Genomic DNA, 12,144 nt, shown 5'->3' with positions numbered 1-12,144 from the left:
TCTTTTAAAGTTTTCGTTGTAGCATTTTGAAAACATAGAAGTATCTCTACCTTTCAGGTCGATCGATCGAACGGTCGTTCGATCGGGCGACAATCCGATTGGTTGGACACTTTAGTGAGAACAAGTTCACAGCAGTTCGTCACTCGATCGGATTTTAGTTCGATCGGGTGCAATCCGTTTATATTGAACATGTTGAAAATTGTTCGTATTGAGTTCAAACATCACAGGGTCGGTTGGTCGGTCGGTCCGGTGGCAACCCGATCGGGCGACAGTCCATTCGATGTTCAAACTCTTGAAGTCTGAAATAAAGTTTAAGTGTGGGACCCAAGGTGCAAGCCGATCGGGTGGCAACCCGGTTGGGCGGCAATCCGATCGGACGGTCAGTCCGATCGGACGGCAATCCGTCGTGGTCGACCTGATCGTCTTCTTCACTTGGTTGTTTCGGTAGTTTGTGTTTTCTCGAGACTTTTCAATAACGTATCAAACAACAAAACCCCATCTTGACCCAAGTGACCCGGTCGAACAGGAATCACCCAAGTTCAACCAGTTAACTGGTTCAAGTCAGTTGTTCTTGCTTAACCCGAAATTGGTGGTCTCGTGGATAGAATCTAGATCTTGAGCTAACACAACACTAAGGACGAGTAGAGGTCAGAACGAGATCCGATTCCATCGGTTTTAAGTGCATTGAGTGTAAAAGAGTTGAAAGAAAGTTAGAAACCCTCTTTCAATCCTTTTTCACCATGAATATGTTCAGATCTATGCAAGATCTTTGTTTATTTATGTGGAAATCGTTCAGATCTAAGTTGTTCTTGGTGGATTGAAGCCAACATAGGAAGTTCATAAGAACTCTATGATGACATCATCCTAGCACACCTCAAATCCGGTGATTTCACGGTTAAAAGTTAAGATTCGAAAGATAGAAAGGTGGAGGAGTGCGCGTAGATCATAGAAGTACAAGATTTAGGTTGAAAACTTACAAGAATCGCGAGAAATCGAGAGAGAGAAGCCCCAAAGCGTGCTGGTCGAGTGGGAGCTGTCACATCACTGTTCAAGTGATGTGACAAGTGCTATTTATAGGTGAAGAGGAGTGGAGGTGCAGGGGTGTCACGGATCGGGTGGGTCACCGATCGGGTAGCAGTCCGATCGGGTGGCAACCCGATCGGGTGACCGTCTGATCAAGCTGTCACTCAAACGAGTGGTTCCGATGGTCAGTGTTTCGGTGTTTCGTTTAGATCGTTAAGCGTTGCGATAGTTTGGTCACACATTTCCATCCACATTTTCATGTATTTATTATAATTAGTCACATTTGGGTCGTATATACATATCCATATTTCAAATCCTGCGATAATCGAGTTACGCGTGCCTGCGCGTGCGTTTTTTTAGTATTGTGTTACACTGCGTGATGCGTGTCAGTGTGTATATGTTTTTAATAAATAATTAAGCCCTTTTTACACTTTTAACCAAGTTTTAAATTTATAAAACACGATATTCACTAATCCTAAACACACATATGGGCAAGTGCACCCATCGTGGACGTAGTATAGTGTTGGTAAGATACCGAGGTCGTCCAAGGACACAAGAGCTTTTAATACCGGTTTATCCTCAACGTCTAACCAAATCAAAAAGTTAGAAAAATGTTTTAAACTAAGAAAAATAAAAACTAACTAAATGCTGAAAAATAAAATAAAATAAAAACAGATAGACAAGATGAATCACTTGGATCCGACACGTGTATTAGTATAACCTTTGATTATTTTCGCACTTTTGCACTTGTTTAAGAGATTATCTTAGTTATTGTAGTAGGCCCCTCTTTTGAAGGCGACGTTACCCTCAACCCAGTAGTTTGAGTCAGCAAGGATACAATCCTAAAGGGTCGGATTATTGAAAGATAATGAATTAAGTTATTAATGCAAATTATGGTAGGCCCCGCTTTTGGCGGTGACGTTACCCTCGGCTAAGTAGTCTGAGTCAGCAGGGATACAGTCCTAAATAGCCGGGTTATAGTATTAATAGTAGTTAACTTATGAGGGGGTCAAAGAGTTTGGATCCCCGCCATCCAATACCTATGGGCATTGAAGGAGATCCTACTAAATTTGACCCAGGTCCCAAGCAGGACCTCTAAACGCTGAACAAGGGCAAGACCCTTACCAAACCGTTCCCTTAACCCCCGACCAGGTAGCCAACATACCTCCATATAGACCGTGGAGATATGAATGGTGAAAATCTTTTATTTTATATAGACAGTAAAATAATGCCAAGACACCACGGACAAACGATAAGGAAAGATCACCTTCAACATAAGTAACTAGTTATTAAAGTCATTAATACAAAACCAAATAAAAAGTGCAAAAGATTAAAAATAAAAAGTATTATACTAAACACTTGTCTTCACCAAGTGATGTAAGAGACTTAGGCAAACATGGCCTTGATTGTCAAGAACTCTTACGATCAATCTTGGATCCCGAGACGACTCACACACTCTACGATGGACAATGGATGATGGTGGTGGATGATGGTGTTATGGTGGTGGTGGGTGGTGGATGAGGTGTGAGAGAGGTGGTGTGCCAAGGGATGAGAGAGAATGAAACCAAGCTCCTCTATTTATAGGCTGGACAGAACGCTGGACACGGCCCCGTGTCCGCTGGACACGGCCCCGTGTCCGTCTGACACTCTCTCTCTTCATTAATTGTAATTGCGAATTACAATTAATGCGCCTGCTGTACTTTCAACACGCCCCCGTGCTCGCTGGACACGGCCCCGTGCCCAGCAATAGAAGCTTCTACTGGTTTGTCTTATCTGCTGCTTCCTGGGCACGCCCCCGTGTTCGCTGGACACGGGGCGTGTTCAGACTCTGTTTTCTTCTCTTTGTCTTGGGAGGTGCCGTTGAGGGTCCGGGCAGTCCACTTTTGTTCCTTTTCTTGTATTTATGGTAGAATTAGGGGTCTTTTTGCTTCTTTTGTGATTTTGAGCTCATTTCATCCTGAAAATACAAAAGGAAGACAAAAACACTCTTTTTCCAACATTAGTACTTAAAAAGGGTTAGTTTTATGCCTTAATTGATGTGTTTTATATGTTGCATTTTACACACATCAAATACCCCCACACTTGAACTTTTGCTTGTCCTCAAGCAAAACTCTTTTAATGTGGCTTACACTCCCAAATGGAATAGGTAGAAGAGAAGTTTTTTTTAGCTTGTCCTAGAGTGTCGGGAATCCAAGGTTTGTATAGGTTTTATTTTTATTTTATTTACAATCCTATTCGTCATGATTTATTTTGAACTTTTCATAAGATAAACTACTTATTTGGGCATAACATGCCTTTTTAAAATTCCATTTATATACAAGTTCACATACCTCACGGGAGATCACTCAATCACTTGGCCGAAGGTGTATATTTAAGTGAATCGCTCGAGAGCGGCACGGACTTACGTTTTCCATAGGCTTGCCAAGCGATCAATCCTCCTCCTTTTTAACTTTTTACCTTTGTAAATATTAAGAGGACTTTTGGGGTGAAGGCTTGGGTTTAAAGGTGGGTAGTTGGTTAGTGGTTAGTAAAAAGGGCGAAAATCGTAACAAGTGGCGGTTTTCGTAAAATACCTTATTTTTAGTGACATTTATTTTTGAAGTATTTCTCCAAACAAGCTTTTGTAGCTTTTGTTTGTTTTTGACTTCATTATTCATATATATATTTTTTTTTTCGTCACGTAAAGGGTATGTTTATGAAAAACCGAGCTTGTTACTAAAATAAGGGTGAAAAAATGAAAAAGGTTTTTGGTGGGTAAAAAAAATTGTTTTGGGGGTAATGAAATGAAAGGTTTAGGCTCAAAGGGGTTTTTCTAGGGGGATTTTGGGTAGGTAAAAAAAATGAAAAATAATGGTTTTGAAAGAAAAATAGTTAGTCCTAATGCCTCCATCATTTACTTACTTGGGTTTAAGTTGGTAAGGACCGGGAATGTATCGTCGTGGCAAGTTCTAGATTTGTAAAGACCGAGCGGCTATTCACACAAGAAACGAAAAATGAGCATTTAATCTAAATATGTATATTTTTATGCTCAATAAAGGCTCAAAACTCACTTTTGTGGGAATGGGTTTTTAATGTGACCAAGCATATATAATCGAATTTTTAACTAGACTTGTTATACCATTTCATAATTTTCTTATGTTAGTTCTTTTTATCACGACGCTATCGGTTGTAAAAAAAAAAATATAACCCTTTTATAACTTGTTATTCCCAACTTAAACTAAGACAAGTAAATAAAAAAAATGAAAAAGTTTTTGAAAAAATTTGGGGTGTTTAGCGGTTCCAATAGAGTTTTGTGTAAGGCTTGTTTTAGGATTTTGCAAAATTTCAAGGTTTTAGCATCCCCCCCACACTTAAATTACACATTGTCCTCAATGTGTCCAAAAATAAAGTTTTTGGTTGATTAGAATATGTAAAAGTGTGTTTAAAAACAAAGTTTTGTGTTACTGGCGCTCTGGACACGGCCCCGTGTTGACCGGGCACGGCCCCGTGGTCAAGTGCCAGTAACAAAAATTATAGAATTGAAACAGAAGCCTGGACACGGGGGCGTGTCCGCTGAACACGGCCCGTGTCCAGTTACCTGAACTGGGTGATTTCCTGCAGGGGGCTCAGCACGGGGCCGTGTTGGTTGGGCACGGCCCGTGTGGAGCCTTCTGTTATGGAGATTTTGTCGGTTTGTTCTGTTCTTCTGCATGGTTCCATTTTTTCTCGTTCCCTTTTTCATCCATTACCACCATGAGTCCATAAATCATAAAAACCATCATAACATTGCCAATAGAGAGACATTACATAAAAAAAATTACATAGATATTAAGCTTATGGAGTTCTAGCCCTATGTTTTATTTTAATTTAGCAAAATTTCCAAGAATCTACTGATCTTGGTTAGATAAGGCTTTGTAGAGCTCCACCTTTCGGGTGCATTTCTCCTCATATGTCGGCAAGCCACTCCTCTACCTCCCTTGGAAGGAGGAAGGAGGGCTCGTTTGCATTTGTTTGAGGAGTTTCAACTTCCGCCGGAACTTCTTGTGGGATTTCCATAGGAGGTTCCGCGGGGAGGTCTCCCCACCCGGTAGGGTTGTTAATACCGAGTGCTAAGTTCCAGTCTTGCTGTGGAAGAACTGGTTCCATAGGAGGTGCCACCAAAATGTTTAACCTTTGGTGCAAAAGGTTAATCTCTTGGAAGCTGCTTTCCAATCCCATTGTAAGATCGTTAATACGGTCAATGAGGACCTCCTCCACAGATGTCATTTCGTCGAGAGCTTCCCTTAGCGCTATCACGTAGTGCACAAGTGTAGCTTCAACGGAGGGCCTCCTTCCCCTTCGGCTGTTTGAGGAATGAACGGATGATGTTTCGCTGTTTTCACTCGCCATTCTACGAAAAATAAACCAAAAATAGTTTATAAGACGAAACAGCTTCTGGACACGGCCCCGTGCTCACTGAGCACGGCCCCGTGTTCATCTTTCTGCAGAATTTTGGAGCAAGGAATTTTGGTTTTTTAAGTTATTTTCTGAGTTTATGCAAGCTTTTTGACAGTAAATAACTCTAAACAATGTTACATAACATATTTTTACCAAGATTCCATGACCAAAACTCCTTGTTTCCTACCATAAAGATTGAAAATTCAAACTTTTCATGGTGGCTTTTGAAGAAAGATGAAGAAGAAGGAAATGTCTAGAAGAGGAAAGGACAAGATGAGTTGTTGGAAACTTCTTTTAGACTTACCTAGGATTGTTTGAGAGAAGATTCCTTCAAATCTCTGTCCCCAAGTTGGTCCAAATGTGCAGGATTTTTGGCTGCATTTATAGAAAATGACAGCCTGCTGAACACGGCCCCGTGTCCAGCGGACACGGCCCCGTGTGCAGAGAAAATTCTGACACAGTTTGTCCGTATTCTGACGTCATGATCAGAGGGGAATCTTTTGATGGACACGGGGGCGTGTTGGCCGAGCACGGCCCCGTGTCGGAAAGCTGACTTATGAAGTTTTGTCTTTAAGGAGCTAATTTGTATCGGGTGGCTCCTGACTTGTTGGAACAACCCCAAAGTGCCTAAGATACCTTAATTGTCCTATACTAAGGCGAGAACGCAAGAGGTTGTCGGTGAGGGTAATTCCTATTTTTATTCTAGGTGGACAAGTCCAACCCTTTCCCGGGCTCTCGTTAAAGAAGGTGTATGCCGAATCGCTCAGGTCTATGTATGCACCGAACGAGGTCGATGGGGAGTCCTTCACGGCACAATCGGCACAGGGACGACTATCGTCCGTGTCTTGTTTAGGAAGAAAGGTATTTTCGGGAGTAACGGGGTTGTCGGAATGCGGTTCCAACATTTCCTCATGGTCATCATCTTGGGATGGATCTAAGAAATCCTTCCTAAGTTCTTTTGACCAATTTAGAAGTAGTTCTTCTAGTTGAAATAGCTCGTCAAGGAGCATTTCTCCTAGAATATCTGGCTGGGCGCATTCGAGGGAGAAATAATGTTTATTTTTACTTTCGCCCCTCTTATGGTTACAAGGAATTGGTGGGTCTATATAGTGTGGCCTATAAGTGAGGAAGAAGCATTTTAATTCCTCATGTTCGCCTCCACATATTCGACACCACAAACCATAAGAGTGCCGAAAGTAAAAAGAATCATTATCACTCATGTTTGTATCAGAAATTACCAACCACCGGGATCAAACGGTTCTGTTTTCAGCAACTGAATCTTGGGCACGGGGGCGTGTTGAGTGGACACGGCCCCGTGTTCAGCCTACTGTCTGATATAAAACAGGATTGCCAGTTCCAATGATTGGGCACGGGGCGTGTTCAGCGGGCACGGCCCCGTGCTGAGCTCTGCAGAAGCTAAAAAAAATCTAAAAAAAATCCTAAAAATTAAAGAAAAATAAAAAGATGATTAGGCCGTTGATTCCTAACTTTCTTAAAATCCTTGTGTCCCCGGCAACGGCGCCAAAAACTTGATGCGTGTCAGTGTGTATATGTTTTTAATAAATAATTAAGCCCTTTTTACACTTTTAACCAAGTTTTAAATTTATAAAACACGATATTCACTAACACTAAACACACATATGGGCAAGTGCACCCATCGTGGACGTAGTATAGTGTTGGTAAGATACCGAGGTCGTCCAAGGACACAAGAGCTTTTAATACCGGTTTATCCTCAACGTCTAACCAAATCAAAAAGTTAGAAAAATGTTTTAAACTAAGAAAAATAAAAACTAACTAAATGCTGAAAAATAAAATAAAATAAAAACAGATAGACAAGATGAATCACTTGGATCCGACACGTGTATTAGTATAACCTTTGATTATTTTCGCACTTTTGCACTTGTTTAAGAGATTATCTTAGTTATTGTAGTAGGCCCCTCTTTTGAAGGCGACGTTACCCTCAACCCAGTAGTTTGAGTCAGCAAGGATACAATCCTAAAGGGTCGGATTATTGAAAGATAATGAATTAAGTTATTAATGCAAATTATGGTAGGCCCCGCTTTTGGCGGTGACGTTACCCTCGGCTAAGTAGTCTGAGTCAGCAGGGATACAGTCCTAAATAGCCGGGTTATAGTATTAATAGTAGTTAACTTATGAGGGGGTCAAAGAGTTTGGATCCCCGCCATCCAATACCTATGGGCATTGAAGGAGATCCTACTAAATTTGACCCAGGTCCCAAGCAGGACCTCTAAACGCTGAACAAGGGCAAGACCCTTACCAAACCGTTCCCTTAACCCCCGACCAGGTAGCCAACATACCTCCATATAGACCGTGGAGATATGAATGGTGAAAATCTTTTATTTTATATAGACAGTAAAATAATGCCAAGACACCACGGACAAACGATAAGGAAAGATCACCTTCAACATAAGTAACTAGTTATTAAAGTCATTAATACAAAACCAAATAAAAAGTGCAAAAGATTAAAAATAAAAAGTATTATACTAAACACTTGTCTTCACCAAGTGATGTAAGAGACTTAGGCAAACATGGCCTTGATTGTCAAGAACTCTTACGATCAATCTTGGATCCCGAGACGACTCACACACTCTACGATGGACAATGGATGATGGTGGTGGATGATGGTGTTATGGTGGTGGTGGGTGGTGGATGAGGTGTGAGAGAGGTGGTGTGCCAAGGGATGAGAGAGAATGAAACCAAGCTCCTCTATTTATAGGCTGGACAGAACGCTGGACACGGCCCCGTGTCCGCTGGACACGGCCCCGTGTCCGTCTGACACTCTCTCTCTTCATTAATTGTAATTGCGAATTACAATTAATGCGCCTGCTGTACTTTCAACACGCCCCCGTGCTCGCTGGACACGGCCCCGTGCCCAGCAATAGAAGCTTCTACTGGTTTGTCTTATCTGCTGCTTCCTGGGCACGCCCCCGTGTTCGCTGGACACGGGGCGTGTTCAGACTCTGTTTTCTTCTCTTTGTCTTGGGAGGTGCCGTTGAGGGTCCGGGCAGTCCACTTTTGTTCCTTTTCTTGTATTTATGGTAGAATTAGGGGTCTTTTTGCTTCTTTTGTGATTTTGAGCTCATTTCATCCTGAAAATACAAAAGGAAGACAAAAACACTCTTTTTCCAACATTAGTACTTAAAAAGGGTTAGTTTTATGCCTTAATTGATGTGTTTTATATGTTGCATTTTACACACATCACTGCGACACATCACGGCTATCAAGGAGGGTAGAATTGGTCCTCACTCGACATCATCGTGGTTGTCAGCGAGTACAATGTGATGTGATAGCGATAAAGTATGCGAAATTATGCGAAAATACTGCGGTATAGCGATATATGAGATATGGGCACATTATGATCCGAATCTCTGGTGACGAGTAGTAACAATGCACGAACGTGCCGGTTGTTACAGAGCAGGTAGTCCAGCAGCAATAGCAACAGCACGTTTAGCTGCTCGTGCAGCAAGTTTGGCAGCCTTGATTTTTTCGCAGTTGCGTGAATCATGGTCGAAAACATATTGGTTACATTTGTTGCATAAACGTGCGGCCTTCTTTCACTTATCGGATTTCTTTCGCTTATCTTTATTTTTCTGACCACCGGGACCTATCCGGTGTTTTTTGGTACCACACCCTTTGTTTCTAATACCTTGGGGAGGATCAACACTTGTGCTTAAAACTCCAGGTATGTTTAATATATCACTGATGTTTACAGTTTTTTGGTTTTATAGTAGGAATGAACTCAACATCAACTTTAGGTATCCAATATGGGGTGCCGTTGGGCGTAGAATGAAGAGCAGCCGTGATGATTGTTCCTGTGTGATTAATATACGAAAAATGTTTAGCTAAATTATGGTATGCACGTATGTATGACAAGTATATATAATATACTTACAAAACAACAATTTAATTGTATGATGTTTATTATTTTTTTAACATATGTATGGTTATGTACAGTTGGATGAAAGTTTATATATGATGATTACTCTGTGATGCTTACTGATTATCAATATATGTATTTATAATGTCTTTGTAAACAAAGTGCACATGTGCATTACAAGTTAACATATAATTATATAATGTTGTGGTGAACATAATGCACATGTGCATATATGTTAATTCAGAATCATGTACAAACATAATGTAAATATCATAATGCACATGTGCATATATTGTTTTTGCAATATTATTTATAACATATTATAAATATTATAATTGTGAACATGGTGCAAATGTGTGAATATAACATAATGCAAATGTGCATAACATATAATGGATTAAAATTTTTTTAAACAACAAAAATTGACATGTAATACCTTTGGTCTCGAACCGTATAAACTGCAAATGTTGATATTCTGTCCTAGTTGAAGTGATATCAAAAGATTCGGATACAGTAACATTGTCAGATAATTTAACATTGTCTGATGTAGACATAGAGTAGAAAAATATGGGATTTTGAAGTTATGAGGAACATACCAACTGTCGATTGTTTTAGACGTAACCTTGTGTCTATCAACTGTATTATCAGCAAATTGACCAACAATGTCAGCATCAGATAGCATCGGATGTATGAGGAGGATTATCAGAGAATGTATGAGGAGGAACATCAGACGTGTGAGGTTCGACACGTGATGAATCAGAGTATGCCATGTAGAGGATGTAAATGGTGGGTTGTTAGTCGTGAATGCTGCCGGAAACACCGTGCCAGGATGTCGCCAGCGTGAAATTTGGTGAATAATTGAACGTCTTTGGTCTTCATCGTCGATGAATACAAGATCTCTGTTCATCAGATGAATGAAACCCTAAGTAAGAAGATGTGTGTCGATGAATACAAGATCTCTGTTCAACAGATGAATGAAACCCTAAGTTAGAAGATAAATTTGGTGAATGATTGAACGTCGTCGGTCTTCATCGTCGATGAATACAAGATCTCTGTTCATCAGATGAATGAAACCCTAAGTTAGAAGATGTGTAACGTGATCAGAGCAAAGTGAACAGAGCGCGTGTTTTTTTTATTAGACATCACATAATTACAATTTTGGCATGTGTTCACACTGGTTCTCGCAATAAAGGGTGGTTCCTAACGGATCCTTATCCTACATATATATATATATATATATATATATATACATATATATATATATATATATATATATGGAAGGATGTATAGAAAACCCACTTTTGGTTAGAAAACCTGGGAAACTCAAAGCTCCCGATGTTTTTTTTTTTTTTGAAAAAATTTACACATGTTATATACATGTTTTTAAGGGTTTTGGGTAAAAAAAAATCAAAAAAGCGCCGAGTAGATATTTTTAAAAAAATAAACAAGTTTTGGTGTAACATATGTTACATTCATCTGACATATATGTAACATATGTTACACCAAAACTTGTTTTTTTTTTTTAAATATCTACTCGGCGCTTTTTTGATTCTTTTTGCCCAAAACCCTTAAAAACATGTATATAATATGTGTAAATTAAAAAAAAATTCGGGAGGTTAGAGTTTCCCAAGTTTTCTAAATAATAAGGGTTTTCTATAGATACTTCCATTATATATATATAGAGAGAGAGGGGGGGGAAGGTTAAAGTACAATAGCTCTTAACGTGTGACCGATACGACCTATAATTACGCACGTTCATTTGTAAATCACGCACATTATAAAACTCAAAAACATTAATCACACACGTTATATACCTATAATCACGCATGCCCTAACTCCCAGTTCAAAATCGCATCCCATGTTCTACGGTCTGATACCATTGTTACTGGCCGCTGACTCCGATCGAATCAAAGCTTGGTCATGTTCCTTCATCCTCTGTTCTATGGTTTGATTTCAAGTCGTCATTTTGATGAAAATTTTCAAAATAAAAGATGAATTTGAACACAATTCGATGAAATTGACCGAACAATGGCCAATTTGAACTGAAACGAAAAGAAAATTGAAACGAATTGGACGAAATTGATCAATCCCAGGCTAATTGAAACGAACACTAATCACGCATGTTGTATCAAATAATCACGCACGTTATGTTTTTGTCGCGTACCGGTCGCACGTTAAGGAATATTGTATTTTACACTTTCTCTCTCTCTATATATATATATATATATATATATATATATATATATATATATATTGTATGGTATGATGATTTAGGCAATGAGGTAATACTTCACCTCTATATATATATATTGTATGGTATGATGATTTAGGCAATGAGGTAACTTGGTGACCATTAGATAATTAAATATCGGGGCAGGTTGAAGTCTTTGCCCTTTATGATACGTTGAAAAGGGATCTAAAGAATTTAATTTGAGAATCTTATTCTATAGGAGGATGTTGGTTGGTGCTATTGGATTTGGAATCATCAACCTACACTTGCTTTCCAATTTACCCCCTTCTACTTTTCTATGTTATCATATACCTTACCTATACCCTTTTACCATTTTGACCCTTTAGTTTATGCTTTGAAAACTCAGAAAATCACATTTGATTGATAAAACAACCCATGCTAAAGGCTTGTCCCATCTTGGCAGGCCCCCAAAAGCAACTATCAAGTATACGGATATGCACTATAGGATAGACAAAGACATGACCACAAACAAATGCACATGTGCCTTATATTTATAACATAAAAATAAATACATATAAAACGTTCGTACAATTGATCATCAAATTAAGTACACCAT

This window comes from Helianthus annuus, chromosome 5 (assembly GCF_002127325.2).
Source record: "Helianthus annuus cultivar XRQ/B chromosome 5, HanXRQr2.0-SUNRISE, whole genome shotgun sequence".
In the NCBI taxonomy this organism is placed as follows: domain Eukaryota; kingdom Viridiplantae; phylum Streptophyta; class Magnoliopsida; order Asterales; family Asteraceae; genus Helianthus; species Helianthus annuus.
The sequence above is the reverse complement of the archived record's forward strand: the minus strand, read 5'-3'. Positions refer to the sequence as shown.